At 41.2% G+C, this 20,617-nt stretch overlaps 1 protein-coding gene across 3 annotated transcripts in view; it reads left to right on the forward strand.

Moving 5' to 3' along the window:
- Positions 1–202: 202 nt before the first annotated feature.
- Positions 203–20,617, forward strand: part of LOC143997419 (RNA-binding protein 12B-like) — a 43,817-nt gene continuing 23,402 nt past the window's right edge. Inside the window, exons 1-2 of one of the 3 annotated variants that reach the window (XM_077493029.1) lie at positions 9,550–9,669; positions 9,774–9,887. The gene's annotated coding sequence lies outside the window, so the exon portion shown is untranslated. Of the gene's footprint in view, positions 342–9,536; positions 9,670–9,773; positions 9,888–20,617 lie in introns of those variants that run through there. The other 2 variants (XM_077493027.1, XM_077493028.1) reach the window with 2 other exon arrangements.

The following is a 20,617-nucleotide window of genomic DNA, read 5'->3' on the forward strand; positions in this document are numbered from 1 at the left end:
TCTTTATCCTTTTTCTGAGATACATGAAACCATCTTATTACTCTATCACCTGTTGTCATGTATAGGGTTGCTTTGTGCACCCATTTAAACCTGACAGCACTGTCCCTTTTAGATAATCACATTTCCGCCTTGACCCTGGCCGCCCGGATGTGACTTCAGCGGCACTTCCCGTTTTGGTACAGGAGCCGCGTACGACCAATAGTAGTGCGTCTCTGGCTGGCTGTGTCGACGAGGGTGACCCGACTGCGCATGCGCTGTGACCCCTCCTCCGGAGCATTGTGAGCGCCATACGTTGGTGTGATCGGAGAGCGGTCGTACGGCGGAGGTGCGCGGATTACACGGTAATTGTCTTTATTTCCAGGGGCGCCTCCCCATTCCGCCGCTTGTATGTGATGGCCCTATGGGGGAGAGCAGGAGGAGAAAACACGTGACCCCCGGGGTGGTGATTATTGTGCCGTAGCGGCCGGTATCTCCCATGGTTACCCTCACTGTGAGCGGGGACGCGATCGGTATTGATCGTTATAACGCGTGTTACAGATTAGAGAATGTCTGATTTTATCGGCCTGTGTCTGATCCCATTATGGTTCATCCCACCTTCAGGGCCCGGTCACACTGATGCATCACATATTGCTTGTTTATATCCCTCAGGATCACACTGGTGGGTGCGGGACTTGTGAACCTGTGAAGGTCGACTGGTTTACCTGGCTTCCCGTAGACTTTTATGCGGTCGCGCGTTTTTCCTGCATTTTCTGAAGGCGCACCGAAGAGGCAGCAAGCAGAACTTTTTGGGGTGCTTTCCAAAGATGCAGCAAGAACCTGTGACCTCATAGAAGTCTATCGGACCACGGGTAAAACGCAGACACACCCGCACTGCGGGCTGATCACCGCGCGCCAGTGTGACCCGGGAATAGGGCTAGACCGCACTCGAGCGGTGGTAGAGGGTGCAGGAAATCGCAGCTGTTCCTGTAACCGTATTGTGCTGCTCTGTAGAGATTTGCAGGGCGCCCATTCATTCTTAAAAGTGGTTGTAAACCCTTTACAACCACTTTAACCTACAGGTAAGCCTAGATTAAGATTTACCTTTTAGGTGCAAGAAATATCTCCCAAATCTAAAAGGTTTAGGAGATATTTGCAGAAACAGCAAGCGCTGATGTCTACGGTGCATATATTTTTTTTTTCCAGAGGCTTTACTTTCTCTTTAAAGTGTTACTAAACCCAGTAATATGAAAATAGTTACTTCCCCCCCCCCCCATGCTCAATGCTTATAAATTTTCTTTTTACATTAAAATATTGCCACTTTATACGTTTTTTGGCTGAAGTATACCACGGTTACATGATAAACTGCACATCAGTGCTCAGTTCAGGAAGGAGGAGAGTTCCACTGCAGCCTGTATACACGCCCACATGTGTGATGTCAATATCATGTGACTTAACTATCTCTGAGAACAAGTAAATGTTCTCTTCAGCATAAGACACAACTGAGCATGTGCAGATCGGCTACTCTGCCTGTGTTAGCTGGCCTTCCCCAGATAGGCAGTGCAGGAGGGGGAAGATCTGTGTATACAGGATAAAACAGCCCTTTTACAAAATGCAGAGAAATAACCCCTCAAGGTCCGCAGTCAGTATACCAAGCATGCTATTCTGCATATACAGACTGATTTTGCTGTTGTGGGTTTAGTAACACTAATGTCAACCCCATGCATCTCAACACACAGCAGGTGCAGGAACCGGAAGGTAGTTCCCTCCCGCTGTGGTTTAAAAAAGATGCATGCACCTTTTTTTTTGCTGGGATTGCAAACATAGGGGCCTATTCAAATGAATGGTCTGCCGTGCCAGCACAAATCTGCTAAGGCCTGGTTCAAACTATTGCAGGTTTGTGGGCCACATTTGCGTGGGCACAACAGCCCATTTGTTTGAATGGACTTCTCTGTCTGTGTTTCATGCAGGATAAAGGTTCCTGCACCGTTTTTAAAAACGTGGTGGCATCTTTCGGTTTCCCAACAATTCCTGCAACTGCAAAAGTGCTGTGTTTTAGATACATGGGGCTTAGAGGTGCGCAAAATGGAAATTTGGGTACCGAAAATGACAGTTAAAAAAGAAAAGAAATAAAAAAAAAAAAAATATATATATATATATATATATAAAATTTTATATTTGTATTCATCTTTTTAATTAATATCATGAATTTAAATGAGTAGGAATTTGTCAGCCATTATTGGCACCTTTTTAGCGCAAGAAAAGTAAAGGGATACCTTTCTCTTGAAAATTGTATGATTGTCTTCACACTGGTCCATTGCGCTTCCATTATGGTGTTAAAAATCTTGCTTGCTGCATTTTTGGTTAAAGAGGAAGTAAACCTCCTCTACTGACATCTACCTAATGGTAAGCCTATAATAGGGCTCACGTGTAGATAGTGTAAATATCTCTTAATATGTACAGTTTATAAGATATTTATACTACATGCATGCGCTGTTGAGGAACAGCCATGGGTGCCATTCCTTCTGAGCCCAGCAAAAGGGGCGGCTCCCGCGCACATGCGTGGGAGTGATGTCCTCGCGGCTCTGGCCAATCGCAGCACACCCAGAAGAAACTCTGGGGGAAATGTCAGCGGTGTGCTGGCACCGCTGGAGCAGCTTCATTCTAAGGTATTTCATAATGAGCTAGTATGCGATGCATACTAACTCATTATGCCTATGTCTTACAGGATTTTTTTATTTAGAGTTTACAACCTCTTTAAAGGAAACGCACCTCCTCGTAAAAATGAATTGAAAATGCAGCAATACTGCACCTGTTTTACGTTTTTGATGCAGTTTTTGAGCCACATGATTTATGAAAAGCACACCATAAGCATAGTAAAATCGCAGTAAAGTCATGGCAAACTTGTGTGTGTGTTTTGTTTTGTTTTTGATGCATTATAGGCACCCTTTATCTCTTATTGGCTAAAATGCCTATAATGTCATTTTCAGTCGATATGCTTCGGCCGACGTTCTAATGGGGGTGGCGTTAAGAATGAATGGCAGCCCCATGCATTTTGGCTACAGGTGGCTATATCTATCCTCAATAGTGTGAACCAGGCCTTATGTGTTGTTAGTGCCGGTGCAGTGTATGTATGTTAGGATTCCATACTACATGAATGGCACCACACTGCAGAGTACCATGGGTTGTGGTGGCAAACAGGGAAATGTACGTCTGAACACATAGCTTTGATGGGGCCCTGATAGAAGGGATATGGACCCCCGCCATGCTTCACAGCATGCCTATAGCATCATAAATCGCCATCCTTTACAGTGCAGCTAGAGTGTTTGTAAAGCTCAAGAAAAATGTATCCTTTTAAATTCTATGTTAGGACCATATATATTTGGACACAGGCACAATTTGGCTCTGTATGCCACCAGAATAAAATGAAAGCGAAACAATCCAAATGAATTTGAAGTGCAGACTTTCAGCTTTAATTCAAGGAGTACAAATTTTAGGAACTGAAACCATTTTTATACACAGCCCCCCCCCCCCCCCCTTTTCAGGTGCTCAAATGTAATTGGACAAATGAATATAATCATAAATAACATTTTCATTTTTAATATTTTGTTGAGAATCCTTTACTTGCAATGACTGCCTGAGGTTTGGAACCCATGGGCATTACCAAAGACTGGGTCTCCTCCTGATGCTTTGCCAGGCTCTACCTGTCTTCAATTCTTTGTGGGTCTTTCTGCCTTTTTAGTTTTGCTTTCAGCAGGTGAAATGTATGCTCAGTTGGGTAGAAATCAGGTGATTGCCCTGGCCGTTGCAGAATATTCCACTTCTTTTCCTTCAAAAGCTCCTGGGGTGCTTTTGCAGTATGTTTTAAGGCCCGTACACACGGTCGGACTTTTTGACAACAAACATGCAAATTAGCTGTTTTGGAGCAACATCCGACTGTGTGTACGCTCCATCGGACAAACTTTTTCTGTTTTCATCGGACTTTTGTTGGCTGTGCGAATGGACAAACTTTCTGGCAACAAAAGTCCGATGGAGCAAAGTCCTACCGTGTGTACGCAAAAGCATCGGACTTTTGTACAAGGTACAAACACGCATGCTCAGAACCATTGCAAACGATCAGACTACAATACAGAAGTTGACCAAAGGTGGCGCTGGAGTCATTGAACGTCCTCTTTTGAAGCGGCGTCAGTACGTTGTGACGTCATTACGTTCGTGTTTGTTGTCAAAAAGTCCGACCGTGTGTATGCAATACAAACTTGTGGACAACACACTTTGTACAAAAGTCCACGGAAAAGTTTGTACAAGTCCGACCGTGTGTATGGGGCTTTAGATCATTGTCCATTTGTACTGTGAAGCGCTGTCCAATCAACTTTGCTGCATTTGGGTGCATCTGGGCTGACAGTATATCTCTAAACACTGCAGAATTCATCCGGCTGCTTCTCATCAATAAACACTAATGACCCAGTGCCACTGGAAGCCATGCATGCCTATGCCATCACACTGTAAGCCACGTTTTACAGATGACGTTGTGCATTTTGGATCATGAGCTGTTCCACGCCTTCGCCACACTTTTTTCTTCCCATCATTCTGGTACAGATTAATCTTAGTTTCATCTGTCCAAAGAATGCTTTTCCAGAACTGGTTTGGCTTTTTTAGATGTTTTTTGGCAAAGTCTAATCTGGCTTTACTATTCTTCAGGCTTATGAATGGTTGGCATATTGTGGTGAACCCTCTGTATTTGCTCTTGTGAAGTCTTCTCTTGATTGTATACTTTGAGAATGATTATGCCCACCTCCTGGAGAGTGTCCTTCACTTGTCTGGATGTTGTAAATGGGTTTTTCTTTACCATAGAGAGGAACCTGCGATCATCCACCACTGTTGTCTTCCGTGGACGTCCAGGCCTTTTTATGTTGCTGAGCTCACCAGTGCATTCTTCTTTCCTCAGAATGTACCAAACTGTTGATTTGGCCACTCCTAATGTTGCTGCTATCTCTCTGAAATAGTTTCATTTTTAAAGCCTTACAAATGGCCTGTTTCACTTGCATGGACAGCTCCATTGAACGCATGATGTAGGTTCACAGCAATAGAATTGCTAAATGCAAATACCACACTTAAGCCTCGTACACATGGTTCAATTGTTGTACGACTGAGTTTCTGATTTGTCAAAAGCACGTGTACAGGATTTTGTCTAGCATACCAACTATCAGTAAATTGACGTACAACAAACACAAACGTACGTACTGCACGTACTATGAGAGTATAAAGAGAGAGTTAATTTCTCAAGCGCCACACTTTGGTCCCCTTCTGCTAATTTCATGTTAGAAGTTTGGTGAGCGTTGATTCACACTCTTTTATTTTTATTTTTTTTATTATTTTTATTTGGTTGGCAGCATCTCAAAATTGTGGAGAATAATACTTTTTATTATTTTTTATTTTTTTTAAATGACAGTTTGGGAGTAGGCAGTTACATTAAAAACAACACAATGGAAAACTAACAAGGGACACCAACATAGTTGTATCTTTGATCTTAAAAACTAGAGGATAATGGTGTTGTGGTAACTTCCCCCAAAAAAATCAAACAACCATAATAATATTTATCACTACAAAACAAATGCCTTTTAACCACCTGAACACTGGGCACTTAAACCCCCTTAATAACCAGACCAATTTTCTGCTTTCAGTGCTCTCACATTTTGAATGACAATTACTCAGTCATACAACACTGTACCCATATATACATTTTTGTCCTTTATTTTTTTCACACAAATAGAGCTTTCTTTTGGTGGTATTTAATCACCGTTTGGGTTTTTTATTTTTTGCGCTATAAAAGAAAAAAGGCTGAAAATCCTGTAAAAAAAATAAATAAAAATAATGTTCTTCATATGCGTTCGTTTATGCATGCAAGAACGGGCACTTTAAAAAATGTTGTGTTTTTTTTATTGTTCATTTTTACTTTATTTTAGTTTGACACTTTTTTTTTCCCCAAAATGACTTTTTTTTTATCACTTTTATTCCTATTGCAAGGAATGTAAACATCCCTTTTAATAGGAATATGGCATGACAGGTCTTCTTTACAGTGAGATATGGGATCAATAAGACTCCACATCTCACCTCTAGGCTGGAAAGCCTGAAATAAAAAAAATAAAAAAAAAAACATGATCCTGGCTTTGATCGTAGCGGTAAGTCTGTAGAAGCACCGGTGGGGGGGAGGGAGGGCGTCCCCTCTCGGCTCCCATAAGCAATGGAACAGCTGCTATGATCATTCTTATGGTGTAGGAAATCGCCGGCTGAAAAAGCTGATATCTGAATGATGCCTGTAGCTGCACCCATCATTCAGATATCCCCGCACAAATTCAAGGACGTCATATGACAGCCGGCAGACGGGAAGGGGTTAAAACGCATTTATTTTTATTTTTTTAAGACAAAGTTGTCCATTTATACAATATTTCTAACACATAGCATGTACATACCAAAAATGACACCCCCAAAATAGATTCTCCTACTCTTCCTGAGTACGGCGATACCACATGTGTGATACTTCCACAGCTTGGCCACATACAGAGGCAGAGTACAGCTGAGCATGACCGAGCATCACTGAGCATGGAGGGGTGGCTGAGCATAGATGGCTGGATGTGACTGCAGTTGTCACTGAGCAGCGTTGTGGGCACTACACATCCAGCCCACAGCGCTGCTGCTATCCGCTCTCTCCTCTCAGAATGTACCGATCGGTACTCAGAAAGGAACCGGCATCATGGCGGGAGAGGGCCATTTCCCAGGCTGATGTTGCTGATCAACTAAGAGGACCTGTCATGCTGTGTTGTTATTGCAAGGGATGTTTGCATGCCTTGCAATAGCAATAAGTGACCAAAAATGTTTTTTTATTTTTTCTGCACCCCTGTCCTTGCTTGCTTGTGTGCAATAGTGAACGCATACCTAGATCACGCTCACATATGTAAATGCTGTTTGTACCACACGTGAGTGTATACACCCCTCCTAAAGTGCTCCAAAGATGCTGCTTGCAGGATTTTTTTTTTTTTAGTCCCGCAAGCGCACTGCATCAGTGTGAAACTACTCGGGCTTTCACACTGGAGTGACAGGAGAGGTGCTTTACAGGCGCTATTTTTAGCGCTAAAGCGCCTCAATGTGAAAGTGGCCTAAGAACTCCTTTAACTCTAAACTTGTAACGTGTAGACATTTTTCTTATATTCACCGACTGACACAGCTCCTCTCTTTAGACCATTGAGTTATTAAGCCATCTTCAGGAGAGGACTAGGCATAACATGTGATAATTAAACTAGAACTTTCTAGTTCCGCCCAAGGGGCGGTTCCTTGGGTAAGGACCCCTCAGCATGCTACTGCAGCCTGTTTTATTTTGCCTAGTGAAGGAGAAGGACCTAGGAACCCTGCGGGCCCATCGGTCCAGATTTTTTTCTGCAGAAGCTTTGCTTTTTGCGCAAGACTATAGATCCTGTGATCTATTATCAACAGCCGGCTGGGTGACATGCTGGATACCCTTATTCTTGTAATATCCCCAGCCTGGCCAGCGAGCGTGTGCACAATAGAGCTACGCGCTGGGTCGGCCACAATGTACCTCAGCTACAGAGCTTTAATGATCCGGGGCACACATATGACCGGGCTACTGATGTCTGCGTCACAGTGTTCTTTTTTTTTTTTTTTTTTTCTCCATGGGGTGTCTGTGATTCCCTGCAGCGCTGTTCATCTGCATTTCTGTCACTGTTCCTCATAGTTTTCGGTGTTCAGTGGCCATCTTAGGTGAGGGCAAGGTGCAGCATGCTCTCCTGTAGCTTGGTGACCATTTTCCCTGTTTTTGTCCTTTTATACTGGACGCCCGGCAGCCATTTTCTTGTAGCCTGAGCATGTTTTTTGGTCAGTCTCTAGTAGCAGCATAAGTGATGCCGTAGAGGTCCTGTTCCAGGGTGATCCCTAGTTCCTGGCTTATGTTTAAGGATGCGGATGGTTTTTATTTATTTATTTTGTTTTCGTCAAGCGCAATTTTTTTATTTATTTTTTCTACCTTTTAATCGTGACCTGTTGGGTATCTATTTACTCGGCATAACATCATCTTTCATATTAAACCAAAAAATTTGGGTATATATATTGTGCTTTGTTTTTTAAGTGCATTTTTTTTCCCCTCAAAAATGCTTTGGAAAAACTGCTACACAAAAATAGTGCGACATAAAACTTCAACAACCGCCATTTTATTCTCTAGGGTCTCTGCTTAAAAATAAAATCTATATAATGTTTGGGAGTTCTAAGTAATTGTATAGCACAAAAATACTGATATTAACTTGTAAGCAACAAATGTCAGAAAAAGGCTGGGTCCTTTAGTGGTTAAAGGAGAAGTCCAGCCTGAGCTTGTTTGGCTGGAATTCTCCTATGGATCATAGGAGAGCAGTTTGTTTTGTAATCCTGTGACCCATTTTCAGCAGAGAGCGGATTGAAGTCCGCTATCTGCTCACGTCACCAATATCAGTTCAGGCATCTGCCAGGTGCTTAGACTGACACCTGGCTCAGCCTCTCAGCGAGCCGCTGAGACTGAGATGGCTGCTCCCCTCCACAGCCCAGCACTCCAATCAGAGAGGAGGGAGAAGAGCAGAGAGCTATGACTGACAGTCTACAGCTATCTGCTCGGGGGAACTGTCAGAACCGAGAGATCGGCAGTGTTCAATCACCCAGTTTTCAGTGCAAAGGCGTGGGGGGGACAGATGCAGCATCAGACCTATGCTGCTTTCACGGAGAGAAGTATGATGGAGGAAAAAAATTTAACCCATACTTCTTTTAAAGTGGCTGTAAACCTCAGACTTGAATATGAACAAAGCATATCCCTCTATAGTGTGAACTTGTCTTAACTAAGAACACTAAGTGACATTTATGTGTGCTGCTTTGTTCCTCTGCTATCAGCAGGAGTCACTTCTGAAAAGTTTGCCTGACACCAAGAGGAAAAAAAAGGTGACAGGAGGGAGATCCAGCAGATTGAAAGCCTCAGCTTTGTTCCTGTGTGTGTGTGGGGGGGGGGGGGGTGCCTTTTCCCTCCAATCAGCTCTCAGAACTCCCCTTACTGAGCTCTGCAAAGTGTAACTTCAACTCTCCATCCCCCTTTTTTTCCCGACAGCTCAGGCAAGCTTTACAAGTTCTCCACTTGGAACAGATATAGAGAAGAAAGGGCTGCAGATAAACAAGTACAACTTATGTAGGAGGATTTGTTTCATCTGCATTACACCTGAGGCCAGTCACCTTTTTTATATGTAAGGATTTACAACCACTTTAATGTTGTCTGTGTCCCAACACTGATGCAAGATCCAAAATTTTACAGCCCTCACCAGAACAGGAATAAAAGGGAATTCTTTCAGTGAGGACCACGGAATCTGGTGACATCTAAGAGGGGGTTCTCATCACTTTGGAGAGATTTGTCTTTTATGTTATGTTGTGTCTCTGAGACCCAACATAAGAGAGTGCACAATTAAATTCTATGTTGCAAATTGTACCTAAAATCTGGTGATAAAGCTGCCCATCCTCAGTGTAATCACAGTCCTTGCTTTTTCTACCCCACCAGGTTTTTTTTTTCAGGTTGTGGCTTGTGCAGGAGAAACATTGTTCTGTTTTCTGTGGAGAAGAGGGAACAAACATTTATTGGCTGCAGAGGTGTTCCAGTATGGTGAACTTCTGTAACTGGTAAGAAGAACTTACAGCCTGTGATTGCTCACTACATAATGGTTGTTAGCCCCTGTATTGATTAAATAACTCAGGTTAAGCTTACAGTATTTTTCGGACCATAGGGCGTACCGGGTTATAAGGCGCACTAGCAATGATCGGCTACTAAAGGGGTTTATTTTCATATATAAGGCGCACCGGGTTATAAGGCGCATTAAATGAAACAAAACTCTGATACGGTAAGTCAAATTTTATTCAACTCTTTCACAATAACCATAACATGGTCTTTAACAATAACTCGCAACATTGTTCAGTAAAATAGAAAACAATACACTCACTTTTTCACTTTATTCTTCTCCTGCAAATCCATCAAATTCTTCATCTTCAGTGTCTGAGTTTAACAATTGGGCGATTTCGGCATCAAGCACGCCCGTATCCCTCTCATCATTCTCATCATTATCCGAGTCAGTCTCGTTGCTGTCATCGGTACTTAGCTGTTCAGTGATAATTCCGGCCTTCCTGAAAGCTCGGATGACACTGGAGACTGATACCTTCGCCCAGGCATCCACGATCCACTGGCAGATGGCGTAACTCGCCCGGCGTTGCCTCCCTGTGTTGGTGAATGTGTGTTCGCCTTCTGTCATCCAATGCTCCCATGCAGCTCGCAGTTTAACTTTAAATGACCTGTTGACACCAATATCTAGTGGCTGGAGTTCTTTGGTTAATCCACCATTTTTTGGGCAGTGAGTATAGAAAATGAAAGAATGAATGCGCACACCTCCTGACTACGATGGCCATAATGCCCAATCCAAGCAGTGCAGCTTCGTAGGATTACCAAAGCTAGGAAGTTGCACTGCTTGGATTGGGCATTATGGCCATCGTAGTCAGGAGGTGTGCGCATTCATTCTTTCATTTTCTATACTCGCTGCCCAAAAAATGGCTCCTGTTAAGAGACATGCTTACGAAGCGGATTTCAAACTCAAGGCTATCAGTCACGCAGTACAACATGCTGGCCGAGCTAAAACATTTTGACAGATTTTTGCCATACATTAGGCGCACCGCATTATAAGGGGCACAGTCGATTTGTGAGAAAATTTAAGGCTTTTAGGTGCGCCTTATAGTCCGAAAAATACTGTATATTATTAACCACTTTCCGACTGGGCTGTAGCCAAAACACAGCTACAGCACGGTCGTCCAGTTCTGGGAGGACATCTATTAACTTTCTCCCAGAACCCCTACCCCCCCCCCCCCACAAAAAAAGGGGGGGAGAATGCTAAACTTCTCTTCTTTCCTTCATACCGGTTTTCCAATCTTATTCTGGAGATTCCCTCCAGCTCGCTTGTGAGGTGCTAAACTCTGTCCATGCGCCATGTTGTCATTCGTTTTTTTTTTTTTTTATTCCTTTTTCGATCTTCATCCTCCCCTCTAGAGCACACATCTCTAGCTCCCACTCTATTAAGTTAGGACTTACCCTACTTTTCCATTTCCTAGCTATAATGGTACGTGCCGCAGTCAGTATTTTAGAATACTCTTGCTTATGTTCTTTACTGATCCTGGAGTCATTGACAGGACCAACATATGTCGGGTTGTAATTGTATACCTGTCATTGTCGTATATGTTTTATATAATTTTTCCCAAAAACTATAGACCCTGGGACAATAATACAAAATGTGAGATATTGTGCCCCTCGCCCACCGACATCTCCAACATACATTTTCGTTCTCTGGGCTTATTTTATACATGTCTACTGGACATCTATACCATCTAGCTAATATTTTATAATTCCTCTCTTGGTGTCTACTTGATATTGATAATTTATGTATTACTTTAAATGCTTTATCCCATTTTACTTTGGCGATAGCAATCCCCAGTTCTTCCTTTTTTTTTTTTTTTTTTTTTTTTTTATATGTATATGTATATATGTATATGTGTGTGTGTTATCTCCTGTCTGTTAGTCTCTGAAATATTTTTATATATATATATATATAGAATGTGTGTATATATTGGCTTTTGCGCTTGTAAAAATACTTTTTCAAGATCCGTCAGAGGTCCGTTAATTATATCTTCTATCATTAGAGAGGAAACATATTTTTGGCGCTGCCAGTATTGTATCCAATTAGCCCTATATTCCACCCCCAAAGAATCCAGTGGGATGAGTCTATCATTTTCTATTATCTCTATCAGCCTGGTATCTTCTCTTCTTTTACCATTTTAAGAAAGTTCCCACCTTGTTCGATTTCTGCATCTAACTTCCTCACACCCTCTTCCTACCAAATTCCGCTAAATACTCTACATCATTTCATGAAGACAACCTCATTTATACCATGGATAGAGAAGGGAATTAAATATCTATCTGATCTACTTGATAATGGGGTGATCAAACCATTTCCTACACTTCAAAAGAAATTTCAATTGCCAAATTCAGATTTATTCCTCTACATACGAACTAAGAATTGCATTTCCAACCTCCCATCATGGACCTATAATGTTCCCCAATCGGCTTGGTCCTTCCTTAAGATCCCCATACATCAACAGAAAGGGATCTCTCTTTTCTATAATCTTCCACAACAAAAAAGTGTGTTTACAAAGACTATCCCTTTAATTAGATGGAAAGAAGACTTTGGTCAACTGTATAGATGTATCCTATGGGAAAAAGCTTGTAACACCACATATAAAGCCACATGCTGCTCTACATTATGGGAAGTATCCATTAAATTGACTCAACGCTGGTATCTTACTCCTGAGAAAATGTCTAAATTCAACGGCATATTTGACGACAAATGTTGGAGATTGTGCGGCAAAAAATGTGATATGTTGCATACATTTTGGACATGCCCTAAACTTGGGAAGTATTGAGAACAAATCTTTCAAGTTATGTCTGAAATTACCAAAACAGTCATTCCTCCAAATCCCTCACTGGCTCTATTATCCATTGATCTTGATCGATATCCTATCCAGTTTAGAAATGTGCTTACACATATTTTGCCGTCAGCCAGGATCAGTATAACGAGGAACTGGAAAAATCCTGATCCTCCTTCCATAAAAGTGATAGAATCGACTCAAACTCATTACATTTATGAATCAATTCTAGCTCTTCGGCCTCACAAAAAAGAAAGAACATACTCATAAAATATGGCAGCCATGGTTAAAATGGGCTAGTCCCCAAAACATTGCACGAGTTCTTTGTTCCTAGATAACTTGAATGAAAAAATTACTTACCCCGCTCTAATATTTTAATCTTTGTTTTGTATCTATTAAATGACGGGTTACTATTACTGTCCTGAACACAGTTTAGTACCCATAGGGGTGTTCGGGAATATGTTTAGGTTCATCATCTTTTAATTACTTAAATTGGCAGTATATAAATATATGAAGATATTGATATTACTTTTGTGTATTGTCTCCACAATGGATGTATTAATAACCTCCCGATCGTTATCTTTATTATCCCGATTATAATTGAGATAATTAATATGGTTTTCTTTATATTATATTTTTTATTATTTTTGGATACTGTTATCTATGTATCTAACTACTGTAACTGATCTGTTATTTAGTCATAATTTCTGTCATTTGTCTTGATAAAAATTTAAACTTTAATAAAAACGATTGATTAAAAAAAAAGAAAGTTCCCACCTTCATTATTGGTGGGAATTTTGGGTTACCAAAAAGGGGGGTCATTTGGCCCACATGTTGACCCTTTCCCCTGTCTCAGCAGGCTATCCCATACCTTCAATGTTGATGCTACCAGAAAGGGCAAATTGCATTCAGGGGGACATATTTCTTTCTTCATCCATGGTACTGATTTCAATTTAATGGCTGTGACCTCCTCCTCGAGTTTTACCCAATGTTTACAATCCGCATTCTGGAACCAGTCCACAATCCTTGTTATAAACACCACTTTAAGGTACACTGATACATCAGGGAGGGCCATGCCCCCTTCTTTCTTTGGGCGAGTTAATGTAGCTCTACTTATTCTAACAGGTTTTCCCAAAGCTCCCTATTGCCTTTCGTAGTTGACTTAAAATATTTATTGCAGGAAATATCGGTATGATTTGGAATATATACAGGATCTTGAGCAATATATCAATTTTTATATTTATCCTACCCATCCATGAAAAAAAACCCTATCATATCGTTGAAGTGTCTTTAAATATTTTATGTGTTATTGGGAGGTAATTAAGTTCATAAAATTTATCCAGATCTTTAGGTATATACGTTCCCAGATATTTGATTGCATTAGTTTGGCATTTAAAGGAGAAGTTATTCTTTATATGTTCCATTCTATCTTTAGGTAGTGTAATATTCAATACCTCCGATTTATTATAATTTACTTTAAAATTACTCACTTTAGCAAAGCGATCAAATTTCTGAATTAAATTTGCTAGTGTTACTAGTGGATTCATAATGTATACCAGCAAATCGTCTGCATATATGGATACTTTATATTCCCTTTTTCCTGCTTTTATTCCCTGTATACCTTTATTCCGAATGTCTGTTCCTAGATGTTCCATAACAAGCACATATAATAATGGGGACGGGACATCCTTGCCGGGTTCCATTAGTTATAGTTATTGGGTCAGATAATTTGCCATTTGCTCGTATTTTGGCTATAGGCTTCTGGTATAAGACCATTATTTTTTCCAGAAGGATTGGACCCACTCCCCATTGTTCCAAAGTCTCTTTAAGAAAACACCATCCCATCCTGTCAAATGCCTTCTCGGCATCTACAGCCAAGAGACAGGATGAGATGGTGTGATTCTATACGTCCTACGAGTGTCAATGTCTTTAGAATGTTATCTCTAGCCTCTCTTCCTTTTAAAAATCCCACTTGGTCTAAATGTATGTGGGCTGGGAGTATCGGAGTCTGTTAACTATGATCTTTGAGTAAATTTGAAGGTCAATGTCAAAGAAATTGGTCAATAGTTTCCGCAATTGGTATGATCCCTTTCAGGTTTTGGTATGAAAGAAATGTATGCCTGCATTCCTTGTGAAACAAAGGGTTGCGAGGCAGATACTACATTAACGTTAGTTTCATAAATGGAGTTAATGGATCTTTTAAATTTTTTTATAGAACCGGGGAGTAAATCCATCCGGCCCGGACTTTTTTTTTTTTTACCCAACACTAGTGACTCAATTACCATTTTTATTTCGGCCTCCGAAAATTCTTGTTCTAAATGCTCCGCGTCTATCCTTGTTAACGTCGGTATTGCAGTGTCTTTATATATTTGCGTAACTTTTGTTGAAAGGCTACAGAGTCTTTCTCCGCTAAAACCTTTGGTATATTATACAACCTAGAGTAGAAGGTATGGAAAGTTTTCAGAATCCCTTTTGGGTCATATACATAATCCCGTTTCAGTTTACACCTTAAAGTGTTTGTAAACCCTTACAACACACTTTGACCTACAGGTAATCCTAGATTAAGGCTTACCTGTAGGTCCAAGAAATATCTCCTAAACCTTCGGTCAACGACGAAGATGCCGCGCGTGTCGGCTCCCGTGCGCATGTGCGGGAGTGACGGCTTCGCTGAATGACAGCAGCAGAGCTGCGAGACCCCACCAAGAAGATGGATGCGCCAGACTACAGGGGACAGCGGTGACTTCGCTGGCTCCTGTGTCAGTTAAGTGACACATAATGGACTACTATGCGATGCATAGTAGTCCATTATGCTTTGCCGTTGCAGGGAATGAAAGAGGAAGTAAACCCATTAGGGTTTACTCCCTCTTTAACTATTGATGTTAAGTTTACTTGTTGGCGTAGTGCCTTGGCCAATAATCTATCAGATTTATTTCCTTGCTGGTAATATAGGGAGCGGGTTTTATCTCTAATCCGCAAGGTTTGTTCATTTAATAGGGTTCTCAATTCTATTTTCTGTTTCTACTTCTATTTCTCCTGAGTTGGATTTTGTTTGTGGTGTTTCTCCAATTCACTTATGTCATTCGAAAGCTGGGTTATTTTATTTCCCTTTTTATCTTTTTTTAGTCTCGCCCCATGTTTTATAAACGGACCCTATAAAATACATTTCAGAGTTTCCCATTGAATAGGAAGGGGAGTGGTATCCTCCACATGGTCCCCTATAAAGTTTGTACATATGTCATCAAATATCATTTAACTTCCAAGAGCCCCTTGCCCTATTCTCGTTAGCAGTGGCCATTGTTAAATATATCAGTGCATGATCAGACCATATCGCACTTCCAATTTCAGAGGAGGAGACCGAGACCATTCCGAGTTGTCTAATTAAGAAATAATCAAGTCTATGATTTGTTCCATGAACTTTTGAGTGGAACGTATAGTCCCTCTCAAGCAGATGAGTAACCCTCTATTTGTCTAATAATTGATATCTATTCATCATTTCCTTTAAACTTCCTCTTGTCATTATTTCTCCCTTTTATTGGCGGTGCTGTAGTGTCTATTTCCCGGTCAAAAACAAAGTTAAAGTCACCGCCAATTATTGTGACCCCTTCCGCTTTCTCCATTAAGTCCGTTAAGAGTTGCATTCCGACTTTAATCTGCTCTTGATTAGGCAAATATACGTCAATAAAGGTATAAAAAATTTTTTTACCGTAGATGGTCAACTTTAAAAAAAAATTGTTCTACCATCCCTATTCTTATAGATTTCCATTACTTGGTGAGGTATTGATTTGTGTATTGCTATAGATACACCCCCCTAGATTTTGAGTAGGCAAGGGAGTCATGATACCAGGATGGATTGTGTCTATTTTGTATATTGGGTCTATGGTCTGAACGTAAATGAGTTTCCTGAAGAAAGACGATGCCAACATTTTGTCTATGAAGAGAGTTTAGAACTTGAGATCTTTTTGAGGCTGCAATTAATCCTCTAATATTATAAGAACATATTTTTGCCATATTAACCAGGCTTCAGAAGAGAGGGTGGAAAAAAAGGGGGGGGGGGAATTGAAATCAAGTGCTATCGCCTCATACTCGCCTACTCCACAAATCTCTGACTTGCACACAGTCGCCCACGATACTACCACTCATACAAGCCACAATCTACCTATTTGACTTCTTTAAGTCTATCCTTACAAGTAAGGTCCCTAACTTGGGGGTTTAAAGGTAACCTACCTCAAAGAAGACGTGTCCGGTCCAGACATCTTTATTTATGATATCATCTTTCCCTTGATGGAGCACAACAGACAAAGAAAAAAGAAGGGAGGCATAGAGTTAGTGCAGGGAAGGAGGAAAAAGAGGCGAGGGGGCACTCCCATCTCCCACCCAACCTCTACCATTTTATTCCCAAAATCAGTAAATTAAAAAAATTCTCCATAGTGTATTGTTTCAAACCAACTACCCTAGGTGATTTGATAGTGAATTAAGTGTGTTACCTATCTTAGTAGCCAAGCCGCATAACATTATGCAACAACAAATGAAGAAAAAAAAGGTGATACAAGTGAATCTTTACATTTTGTCTTGTGTTAATATAACTACTTCATGTGTATGCATATATAAAAATATAAACGTTACCCCAAAAGAAAAAAAAAAAATTTTTTCTTCCCTTCATCCCTCCCACTCCCCACTCTTCCTTCCTGCCTCCATCCTTCCCCCACTCTCTCCCAAAAAAAGTATATAGATCAGTGAATCTTTACTTTTTATCATGTGCTAATACGAGTACTTCCCATGTCTACGTTTTATAGCCATTACCAAAAAACATATTTTGAGAAAAAAAATACATAAGCAACAAGTGAATCTTTACATTTGGTCTAGTGCCAATATATTTACTTTATGTGTTTGCATATATAAACATTACCAAAATATGTATTAAACCTTACCACAAAAAAAAACACAACCTTCATTCCCCTCTACCCTCAACCCGCCATTTCCCTCCAGTCCCCGCTATCTCCCTCTATATAATCCCCATGAAATGACCAAGTAGGATTGTGGCCATGCTGGTAAATCCATTGAGGGCAGGTGAAGATTTTTCAGAAAGTCTGGGAGATTCCTCGGATCTCAAAAAATATTTTGATGAACTATGATCTGGAAGGGGAATCCCCATTTATATAGAATTTCCTTTAATGCATCTAATATTGGCTTCACCGCTTTCCTCTTAACCAAAGTAAATTTGGATAAGTCCTGCAAAAAAAATCAATGGAGTACCTTCGAACTCAAAATTTCTCTATTGCCGTGCAACTGCCATAATGCTTTCTTTAACGTGAAAGAAATGTATCCTACAAATCGCATCTCTTGGCTTTGATGGGTCTTTATCCTTAAATCCCTGTGCTCTATGTGCACGATCAATTTCTATTTCGGTTATACCAGGTCGCTTTAGTACCATATTAAATATTTATTGTATTACATTTTTCAACCCTTCTGGTCCTTTTTGTTTCTGGTAAACCTCTAATTCTTTTTTGTCTACTTCTATTTTCCAAATTGTCAGTAACATTCATCAGATGGTTTCTGTATCTGTCAGCGTCTTGATTTTTCTCCTCCAATACTGAAATCTTTTTTGATTTATGTCCGCCATTTTAGAGTCTATAATATCAACCTCATTTTGTGTATCCACTACTGATGTCTTAATTTCCGCTTTATAGGAGGTTTCCAGTCTATATACATACTTATCCATATCCTCTCTTGTAGGTAGTAATTTTATATATGACTGCATGTCCCAATTAGACCCTCTTTCTGCTCCTTCCATATCTATTATGCTCTGTTGCATATTGCCCACGGGCTACCATTTAAACTGGGTTCTTTAGGAGATGTCCCAAAATCCAATTCAGTTAGTTTTCTAATTGAGTTTGCTGATTAAAAAAGAAAGTTATATCCATTTTTTGAGCAGAGATGGGCTTTAGGTGGTTTGGAGAATTTGAGGAATTTTTCAAAGTCCCTCCTGCTGACCCCCTTTTTTGCTTTTTGTGAGAGTACTTTTAGGCAGCATATTAAGAATATCAGGAATTATATTTCAGTATTGGACCTTTTTATTATTTTCAGCAAGGCTCCTGTTCACTTGTTTAATTTATAGCGTTCTCCTTTTATGTTCAGCCTGAGTCTGTCAGCTTACCAACTTATACCATTAAGTAATAAAAAAAAAAGACACCAGACCTGTATTTTTGGTAGAGAGAGTAGAAATATCCCCCTCTGTGAGATGTCGCTCCTCTGTGGCTGGTGGGGGCGACCTGGGAAAACCCAGTTTCACTTTTTCCTTATGTCCGCCCAATTAGCTGCTGCTTTTCGGCGGGGCTCCCGATCGCTGAAGGCTTGTCCGCTTATCCTCGGCTCTCTCCGCCGGGTTCGGAAACTTCCGTCACCACTTGGGGATCTTTGGCACGGGTCGGGTCTGTAGTCAGTGCAGATCGGAGGGCTTCGGCCAAGCTTGGAAGGAATGCACATCCACAATAACATACAGCTGCCGCTCCGACCTCCTCCTATTCCCGTATACGCTCCTTGCTCACCACCAGACCATCAGGAAGCCACTGATACCACAGGTAACGCTATAACTCTCCAGGGAGCATGGATATTAAACAGAGGACGATCTCTGAAGCCATCGATGTTCAAACCAGAAAGAATCAGGCGTATCCTATCATCTAATTTGGGAATTCCAGCTGATTTGTCTGGGCCGGGAGGAGCGAAGCTCACCACACGTCTGCTCTGGTCAGTTTCTCCTCCCCAATTGTGTGAGAAATCTAATCAAAAAAGAAATGCGCAAGAAAAGATACGAAAATTTATTTTCTGTAACAACATGAGGTGAAATTGAAGGCTTGGTTGAATTTCAAAATCAATGATGGCACCATCGGTTCACAAAACGCACAATTTATGATTTTTGAAAGAAAATTAGATCAGAATTTGACCTATATTTGGCCTGCATAAGCCCAGTACATCTTCACAACACACCTGTGTTGCAGTGCGTAGTAACACACTACCAAAAGTGTGCCAGGTGTGATTTTCTATGAATGGACTGCCTTAACACAGTGCACAAGGTTACAGAACACTGCAGTTGACTGCACTGGTGTGAATGGGCCCTTAACCACTTAACAACCGGCCCATAGCCGAATGACGGCTAGAGGGCAGTTGCTTAACTTTGGGAGGGCGTACAGTGCCGTCCTCCCAGAATCCCGCTCTCGCACGCCCGAGAAGATCTGTGACCGCTGGGTCCTCATTGTGGCCGTTTACCACGTCAAATGACTGCACGATCACTTGTAAACAATCCGGCGTCATGTCATGACACCGGTTCCTCCCTCCTCTCTATGTACCAATTGGTACAGTGTGAGAGGGGATAGATCGGTGGCAGCAGTGCTGTGGGCTAGATCTGTAGTGCCCACAGCACTACTCCCTAACAATTAACTCTGCAGTACCCTGCCATACCCAGCCAGTACCCAGCCAGTACTCTGCCTCTGTATGTGGCCAGGCTGTGGAAGTCTCACACATGTGGTATCGCCATACTCGGGAGGAGTAGGAGAATCTAATTTGGGGTGTCATTTTTGGTATGTACATGCTATGTGTTAGAAATATTGTATAAATGAACAACTTTGTGTTAAAAAAAAATGCATATTAACCACTTCCCGCCTGCCGGTTGTCATATGACCTCCTTGACTTTGTGCGGGGATATCTGAATGATGCCTGCAGCTACAGGCATCATTCGGTTATCAGCTTTTTCAGTCGGCAATTCCCTACACCATAAGAATGATCATAACGGCTGTTCCACTGCTTGATCATTCTTAAGGGAGGTGAGAGGGGTCACCCCCCCACCCTCTGGTGCTTCTACCGACTCGCCTCTATGATCGAAGCCAGAATCTATATTATTTATATATATATATATATATATATATATCTATTTCAGGCTTCCCAGCCTAGAGGTGAGATGTGGAGTCTTATTGATCCCATATCTCACTGTAAAGAGGACCTGTCATGCCATTTTCCTATTATAAGGGATGTCTACATTCCTGGTAATAGGAATAAAAGTGATCAAAAAATTGGCCTGGGTGCTCCAGAACGCCTGAAGGTGCTCCCTGCCTCTCTA

Source organism: Lithobates pipiens, unplaced genomic scaffold, assembly GCF_037356315.1.
Source record: "Lithobates pipiens isolate NorthernLeopardFrog02 unplaced genomic scaffold, aLitPip1_a1.2 Scaffold_19, whole genome shotgun sequence".
Taxonomy (NCBI): domain Eukaryota; kingdom Metazoa; phylum Chordata; class Amphibia; order Anura; family Ranidae; genus Lithobates; species Lithobates pipiens.